Here is a 9,324-nt window from a genome sequence, read left to right as displayed (position 1 = left end):
ACAAAGGGACCTCACACAGTTTGAGTTGTTGAAGATCTGAGTGTAGATGGGGACCATTTGGCCCTCCCTCTCTGGCATAAGATAGACATTGTTAGGTCGTGGAGCTTTCCTGGTCTTTTGACAGACAAGGATTCTTCTCAGGGTGTGGGGACAGGCTCCTGTAGGCCTTTGATATTTTTCAAAGCATTCCAATCTCTGCTTGTATTATTATGAAAAAAAAAGCTGTTTCAGTTTCTCACCATAGCTTCTTTTAGCTGCCTTGATCTCCTTAGAGAGCTTATACCTGTCCTGCTTATACAGGGCTCAATCACCACTACTGTAAGCCTCTTCCTTGTTTTAACACAGCTTCCTCAGATGTGAAGTGAAACATGGTTTGTTGTTGCTGTGTGTGTGTGACAGGTCTTGGTCTGCACACAAATGTCCTCATAAAAACTGATGTATGATGTCACAGTGTCAGTAAAACAATCCGGGTCGGTGGATGAAGCTTCAAGCACAGCCCAATCTGTACACCCAAAGCATGAATGTAATATATGCTTTGACTCATCACTCCACTCCATAACAGTTCTAACCACAGGATTGAAGGTTTTCAGTTTTTGCCTATAAGTGGAATAGCTGGACACATGAACAGAAAGTCCAGAAACAACCCTCCTTGCAGTCTACTATGAATATTTTAAAGCCCTATAACAATGATCCACTGTGTTATTTTCCTCTGCGAGGGATTTCACATGGTGTCTGTGGGAGCTTTGAACAGTTAAAATCTCTAAAAAAGAATGATGAGAGAGAGCAATCTTGGGTGTTCTTTCTCCACGTCTCTTATCTGCTCAGCAAGCTGCATTCACACCTTTGAAATGCTGGCTTGTGGCGGGACGTAAACGCAGGCCACAATAAACAAGGAGAACTCTTGTGGTGAATAAAAAGGTTTACAGTCTATAAAAAAAATACCTCCAGCTCTGGACCACATGTTTTATGTAACAGTAGAAGAAGCTGCCACCTCGTCTCTTATCCCCCATGAGCTCCTTGGTGCTGTCAGCTTGAAATGGCTGGAAGCTCAGCATCAGAAGAGCACTGTCTGAGGTGTGCATCCTGAGCTAGGTTATGGTGAAGCAGAGGACAGAAGATGCACATAAGATCATCTTTTTGAGTTGAGAAGTAGTACTTTGTCCGTTTTGTTAGCCACTGGGCAGTCATTAGTAATGAGGCTTGAAGGCAAGGGTGTGTGGAGCACCCATTGCCAAAGGTTGCCTGTTTTTCTCACCAGCATCTCTGGTAATATCCATATAATGCCACCGTGTCGCAAACCAAGACTCCAGTGAGAGTGGGGTTTATGAAAAATGTAGAAAAACTGCAGAGAGAGGACTGTCTGATGTTTAGGAGTTCCTCTTCAGTGAAAGTGATCGCTAAATGCGGCGGAGAGCAGAGTAAACAAACATAAATATGCCAAAAACAGGAGAACGAAGAATCAACGTTGCCATACATGGTACCAACTTGTATTTATTTTCCTTGCCAAGCTTATGCCATTGGAGTTTTAAAATCAGACAAGGATGAAATCACTGGACATTTTTGCCTTTGCTAAAAATTGCTGGACCGTTGCTTCATCTGTTCCAGTTAACATGGATGAATGTGTATGCGTATCAGGTAAGGCCTATCTTCTATAGGGTGTTCAAAGGGGAGTCTTTAAGTTAGCGATTTTACAGGGAAAACAAAAACGTAACCTGCATTTTGATTTATTGTATTAATAAGCTTAGCCCCTGTGTGTTTTACATATTTAATATTTATCCAATACTTATTTTCCAAATCTGATCTAATTTGGACTTAGTTCCTGTAATTCAAAGGCAAAGAGAGCTAACTACTCCAGAAAAATACAGTTATGCCTAAAAACTCAAGAAAACAGACTATTAGGCTAGATGGTCAGCTGGACCTAACAAAGTACTTTAACATTACTTTTAATGTTTGTTAGAAACCCATGCCATAGATCAAAGATTCCCAAAATGTGACATGAGGAGCATATGTGGCCCTTGGAATATTTTTGTGTGACCATCAACTACAGTTTAAGAATGGTACAAATTTGGCCCTAAAGCAAATGGTGCTGATGCAGGTGGACACTTTTCATAATTTTTTTTAGGATAAAATTTTCATTGACAAATAAATATCTTATTAACTAAAAAATATTACATACCACATAATTATCTGTCAACGTTGTACATTCCCATGAAATTTAACGCATCCCTTAAGGGCTAGAGGGGCATTTTGGCGCTAATGGTGTTGTTCAGGAACCAAGAGTGGTAGTCTGGGGAATTAGAACCAGAGAACTTTTCAGCCTTCCCATGATGCCAATGCCCTGCTATAAACACTAGACCAACACTCCCCAAGACAACTCATTTTTTTAGCTTTACTTTTTGCTTTCATTTTAATATTATTATAAGTATGGCCAAAAACATCTGCTGATATTTTACTCAGAAAGACCTAGGCACACCGATTGATTAAACTTCGCTAAATACAGCCAAGGATTTTATTTTGGTTGCTGGGAATACACTAAAAACATCGGACCCAACAAAATACAAGCCCGGGTGCTTTTATCTTACTAATGATGATCCACTGTGCAAAAAAGGTTTGGTCATTACAATGAAACCCATTATTTGTACACAGGGCAACATTATTAATTTACTCAAATTATCTATATATACCAGCTATCTTTTATCCCTGATTACACAACATAAATACTAGTGTGAAACTTGATTCCACACGTCAAGTTGGAATTCCTTATTTTACACCAGAAGCATGCACCAAGTGATGCAAAGCAGTGTTGATTTAAGGATTCAGACAATAAAACCAAAACTGAATCAAAAAACTAGTGCAGACTATAAACATTAAATAAGGCTTTACAGTTTGTCAGGGCACCCACACTGCTGTTCAGATAGAGATGTGCAACCTATAAACAACGACTTGCATCATCACAGCAGTGCTTCACGGCACCACTGATCATCACAAACACAGCGGGGGGGGGGGGGGCTTTGAATATATGAGCGTATTCAAATTGGTTGCAACACTGAAAAGCGGAAGCCGTACTGTAACTTTTGACAGCCAGGATAGGAAGAGAAACCTCTAAATTACATATGCACAAGAATGCAAAACGAGCAGCAGTGGATAATCCTACAAAGCAGGTGATTAAGGTGCAACTAGCTGTGCTGAATTGCAAATCAGTATTATTACTCTTAAGTCATTTCCCCACCGTTATGTGATTCACCACTTTCGAAACTCTTTCTGATTTTAAACAGCAATGCAGTCCCATAACTCTGAAGCCTTCCGTCGTTGGACTTTAAGGCTTCGGTTTGTGAAATGTCAAAGGCTGGTGTGAAATCTGTATGTTGTGACGAGCAAGTGACACTTCACCACAGATTGTAAATTATTAAATTATAAATTTAAGTCCATGAAAACATGACATATTCCATTGTATTATTTATAAAACAAAGAGTAAGGCAAAACCTTTATTTAAAAAAAAACACATTGCTGCTCAAATGTCTTTCCTTAACTTAACAGTGATCTCCTCTATAAAAGCTGGACTTTCTGTAGTTTACTAGTCTGGGGAAATGCAGCTGTCTTGCCACAATGCCAAGATGGAAAGACAGGAGCAATCACTTGGTGCTGCATATCAATCTTAGTATAGTTATAAAGCCATAAAAAAATAAAGTCAGTCATTTACATGCAAGAATTACTTAGATAGGTTCACACTGCAATTATTGGCCATCCAAGCCAATGTATTTTTGTGATTTGCTGCCCCATTCATTGATCGGCTGTTATGTCTGTTACACCTTTCTCATGTGATTCTGCTGCAGGAAGAAGTTGTGAAGTGTTTAGTGGGACAGGAGCGACTGTTATATTTCCCTCATACAGTGTGAAGGCTGGAGGTTTTTGTGCATATTTTTTTAAAAAATTGCTGTATTCCAGGCTTCATGGGGAAAATGCATGAGACTGCTGCAACTCTTTAAAGCAGTGGAAATCCCACCAAACTAATCGGGAAGTTGGTTCAATTCAATTTAGTTTATTTATACAGTGTTGAATCACAATTGTGTCACCTAAAGGCACTGTACAAAGTCAATTCTTTAGAATCGTACAGATTCATTAATACGTTTTTATCTAGGTAAATTAGCACATTGCGTCGTGTCATCCAATGGGGTACCGCGCGCGAGCTATTTTTAGAAACACAACGTCACGATGACGTCACATCACGTGGTATGCAGTGGGGCAAACTCCGGAAACCCGCCGCTGTTTCGCTGTAAAAGAGACGTGCGTTAGCCTAGGTTTTACTCGGTAAACGACTGCTTTTTCCAAATCTAAGACCATGGTTTTTAAACATTGTTGCTATGGAACGTGCAACAGCGACTCGAGGTACGCTGATCGGCCGCATATGAAGGATGTTTTCTTCAAGACTGCCAAGGAGAAATGTGTGCGCTTGGCACACCGGGGCGGTCGGCCTACACAACAGTTCAACCCGGAAAAAGTTACCAAATTCAAGTACATATGTAGCAAGCATTTTGTCGGAGGAAAGGGCACAACCGAAGAACATCCTGACCCAATTCCAGCGACATCAAGTCAAGGTAAGAGTATTTTGGTGGCCGACATGTTAATATTGAAGCGCCTGCTACGAGGATAGCTTACTCAAAAACATTTCAAATGAGACAAACATTAAACATATACCCATTCCTGGACGGTGATTACAAACAAAAAAAACGGCCGATGACGCCATGATCGCCGCGCAGGAAAAAAACCCAAAGCTTACCGTTCGATCAACTCGGCCCGTTTTCCAGTCTTTTTAAGCCCTCGAACCTCAAGCCATCGTTTGAGCTGAAGGTTGATGTGTTCTTCGACAGTGCGACCAGTAATCCGTGTGCCTGGGACATCGTCTTGGGAAAGTTTAATGGCTGTAAAGTCGGTCATATCGCTGGTTCTGTTGCGCTTGTAATAGCTGGGTTATCCGTGCGTTCTCTCCTGTATGCCCTACCTAAGCGGCAAAAGGGGCGTTGCTCTTGAGACGGTGACGTCACGTGCGCGGTACCCCATTTCCGCATTCACTTCTGGATGAGGATGTAGCAACAGTGGACTTTCGCTTGTATTTTACTACTGACTTTCGAGCAATCCCTCATACAGAGCAAAGGTTCAACTGTGTAGCACTCTGAAAAATCTCCCCCCAAAAAAGGAACTGCAAGCACAATGTAATTCAAGACTCTGTTATCAGGATACACATTAAGAGTTCACAACAGTACAATTAGAAAAAAGACTAAACAAATAATGCTTGGTTGGTAAGTGTGCCAGATGAAATCCTTTACTGAAAAGATCATTTTGGCAAAATATAGGTTTTCAGAAATAGAACTACATGAAAAGTAAGACTTCTGGCACAATGCTGTTTGAACGGGTGAAACTAAAATAGGTATGTGTGGCCACCATGCTCTGAACCTTTTGTTTATATGAAACATAGACACTCTGCTCAAACTCAACCAAGGCAACACATCCAACCCAGAGTGGCTAAAAAAGTAAAAGAATCAAGATGTTGAAGGGGACCACTCAAAGTCCGAACCTCAACCCAGTTAAATTGTTGTAGTTGTGCGTTGAGAGAGCTGAGGAGACGTTGCTGTTTGCGCAGAATCCCTCCCCAATGGAATGAGAGATTTATGGTCAGAAAACAACTTTAACATACTGCTGCTCGTGGCGGTTTTGCAAATTAACGAACCAAGAGTCTTATTTTTTTCAATATTTGGGTTGAAATATGGAAATTGCAGTTTCAGTCTGGTTTGTCCACTCTTGGCAAACTTTTGTAAATCTTCGCTTTTGTTCCCTGTTCGTAGCTGACCTTCTGCTCCTGTAGCCCATTTGCTTCGAGGTCCAACATGTCGTGCAGACATGCAGGGATTTTTATTTGCACTACAGTTGCTTTTCTATCACGCTCCTGAATGTTTGCTTATTTAATTTTTTGGGCCATTCATTATAAACCTGAAGGATGTTTGTGGCTACAATTTCAGTAAATCGTCTTCAATCATCGTGTCTAGATGCCTGGATGTATTGAGCTGCTGCAACGTGATTGGCTTATTTTCTATTCAACAAGCAGCTTAATGGGCGTTCCTACGAAGAACCCTGTGACTCTAAATGTATAATTCATTTTTTTTAAACTATGCCTCTCAAACCTGAAATATCAGCTTATTGATGCTTGAAGTGGAATCCTGTAAAAACTGTTCAGATAATATTCCTGATTGTATCTAAGATACTGCAAACTTTGCAGCTGCAGGCCTCACCTCTATTGGAGCTCGGCGAGCCGTGGAAAATCACAAACCTGTTCTCCATAAACAGTGTTCTGAAGTTCTCTGAAAATTGTGTTAATTACAACAAAGCAAATATTCTTTCCATTAATGTGTTTTATTAAGCGTGAATTTTGTTATTGCGTTTTGGCCGCTGTTCAAACAACCTGAATAAATAGTAAATTAGAGACGTAGAAGTGTCTCTGAGGCGGAAAATGTGGTGGCCTACGTGCTCCCGGGCTCCCTTCTAGTTCGGTTTGCGTCCTCTATGCCGATGTTTCTGCGCGGAGGTTTACATTTGGATTATAGGATAAGGCTGTAAGTGAAATTTGACCTTTACAGTGAACGGGGCGTAATCCCCGGGGATTAGTGAAAAGAGACAAACCACACTCACAAGCTTCATTTGTTTTTTGTTTTCTTGTTACTCTGCTACCAGGATAAAAATACAATAAAATTAGGATGAACGTATAAACGAACGCAAGGCATAAATCAGTTTTCTGCCAAAGACTAGCATTTTTTTTCTTTCTGCCAGGCCCTCATGCACTGACAAAAAGCCAGCCTCCCTTCCCCGCTGCACGTGCAGCTCGACAGCAGAGCAAAGCCATTATCACCTTCAGGCAGGGGGGGATAGGAGCAAAAGATTACCCCCGCAACAGTCAAATATTGCTTGACTCTGAGCCATTATCCCAAACCTCCCTTATTCACTTCTTAGCCTTACATTCATCACCGCCGGATCCTTGAGCCGCTCTGCTGCCTGCACTCCATACAGCCCGTGTAAATGATGCACGCTGGTAACCATGTCTTCCTGCAGCATGGTGTGCAGCCGCCGTTTGTGTACCGCCCGGCCCGCAGCGTGGCCGCTGAGTGAATGAAACTGCAAATTTTTGTGTTCTAATTTCATTTGTAATTTAATCATTTTTGTTTTTTTTTCTGCATGATGTTTTGATTCGGTCAAATCGGCTTGGCTCGGAACTGTTATTACAAGGATATTTCAATATTAAACTGCAGTCTGTGGCACTTTGGAGATGAATGTGAACTGTTGGGTTTCCAAACAACCTGCTTGTTTGCAGGAGGATTATTTTCATGAACTGTAAAGTAAAAATTACTGCTTAAAGTTTAATTTGTATGTGTATTTTCAATATTTTGGGCATTAGTGATGTTACAGGTATCAGCTGAGGGTGCTGATTTAGCTTACTGATGTACAGGGGTTGGACAATGAAACTGAAACACTTGGTTTTAGACCACAATAATTTATTAGTACGGTGTAGGGCCTCCTTATGCGGCCAATACAGCGTCAGTTCGTCTTGGGAATGACATATACAAGTCCTGCACAGTGGTCAGAGGGATTTTAAGCCATTCTTCTTGCAGGATAGTGGCCAGGTCACGACTTGATGCTGGTGGAGGAAAATGTTTCCTGACTCGCTCCTCCAAAACACCCCAAAGTGGCTGAATAAAATTTTGATCTGGTGACTGCAGGCCATGAGAGATGTTCAACTTCATTTTCAAGTTCATCAAACCAATCTTTCACCAGTCTTGCTGTGTGTATTGGTGCATTATGGAGACAAATTTCTGCCAAAACGTTGCACACAAAAAAAAGTTTTGCACACAAATAAAACTTGTTTTGCACACAAAAAGATATGTTTCACACAAAAAAAATGTTTTACAAACTGTTCGCCAACCTTGCACTCAAAATATCATTTATAAGTTTTCCTCGAGCACAAAACGGTCTCTGCTCGCACAAAACAGCCTCTGCTCGAGTACGAAACAATCCCACTACAGCTGCGGTAAATTTGTGCCAAAAGTCACGTGATGCATTGAGTTGTTGTTGTTGTTCAGACTTCCCGACAGCAGGGGGCGCACCCGAAAGAAACTGAAACGCGCCGGTATGGCTAAAGAAGAAAACGTGACATCACAGCTAACAGTATTAGCACCCCACAGGTAACTTTCAAAGCTTTCCCGGTGAAAAAGTAATAGCTCACTGAAAGATCATTTAAGATTTCAGTTAAAGGCACTGTTTAGTTTTATCTCTGATCTAAAAATGCTGTGTAACGGACTTTTGAAAAATAACGTATTTAAACCATGATTTAACTCTCCTTTCAGAATTCAACGTGTTTGGAGAGACGTGTGGTGCGCAGGAACAAACATATACAACAATGTGCTGCACTCAGGAGAGGACAACAGTTTGCTTGAGCTGTCAAACATGTTAGATAACTTCTGTTGTCACTATTTATCTATCCCAAGACTACAACTAAGTTTTCACACCATCAGCAGTGGCTGAGATGACCATTCACTCAGAACTGAGAGGAATCTGACACTCAGTCAGTTATGGGAGATGGGAAGCATCCAGCATGGTGTAGTAGAACCAGAAATCACACAGGTAAGATGGATTTTTTTTTGTGCGTGCTATTATAGTTTCTCACAATGCATATATTTCAAACCAGAAATGAATTTATCTGATCATTCCAATACAACAAAACATCGAATACATCAGAGAGGTGGCATTGAAACTGTTTTCTTTGACATGTGTTTATTATTAAAATAATTCATGGATTTTGGAGTCTTTTTTTCAATCCTTAGCTCCATGAATTAAATTATATTCAGTAAGTTGTAGCAACAGAATCATGGCCTCTTTTTTTATTCTCTATATATCTCCATCTTTCTTGCAGGGACTCTGCCTGCCTCATATTGACAGTGGACTGCTGGATGATCCACACTGTGGGGTCACTATTCCTGAAACTGGCAATGTGTTGAGCCCCGAACAACTGGTAGCACTGAGGGCAGCCATGGATGCACTGGGACATTCTGAATCACACGGTTCAGATATATATATATATATATATATATATATATATATATATATATATATATATATATATATATATATATATATATATATATATGTATATGTATGTATATGTTGCTACTGTCCAGTATGACCAACACTTTACGAGTTTAATCTTATTTTGGTTACCATTGTTGCAAAAGGTTTTCAAGTAATAATAAAATCTAGCCAGGAAAATGTAACTAAGTTAGTGTA

The 9,324-nt window shown here is 40.4% G+C and overlaps 1 long non-coding RNA gene across 1 annotated transcript; it reads left to right on the top strand.

Annotated features, from left to right (window-relative positions):
• The first annotated feature begins 8,096 nt into the window (after positions 1-8,096).
• Positions 8,097-8,984, top strand: LOC118557702. The gene is made up of 3 exons (XR_004927945.1): positions 8,097-8,225; positions 8,388-8,664; positions 8,954-8,984. It is a non-coding gene; the product is annotated as an uncharacterized LOC118557702 (long non-coding RNA).
• The last annotated feature ends 340 nt before the right edge of the window (positions 8,985-9,324 follow it).

The sequence above is a fragment of the Fundulus heteroclitus genome, chromosome 24, assembly GCF_011125445.2.
Source record: "Fundulus heteroclitus isolate FHET01 chromosome 24, MU-UCD_Fhet_4.1, whole genome shotgun sequence".
Classification (NCBI taxonomy): Eukaryota; Metazoa; Chordata; class Actinopteri; order Cyprinodontiformes; family Fundulidae; genus Fundulus; species Fundulus heteroclitus.
This window is presented reverse-complemented; position numbering and strand designations above follow the sequence as displayed.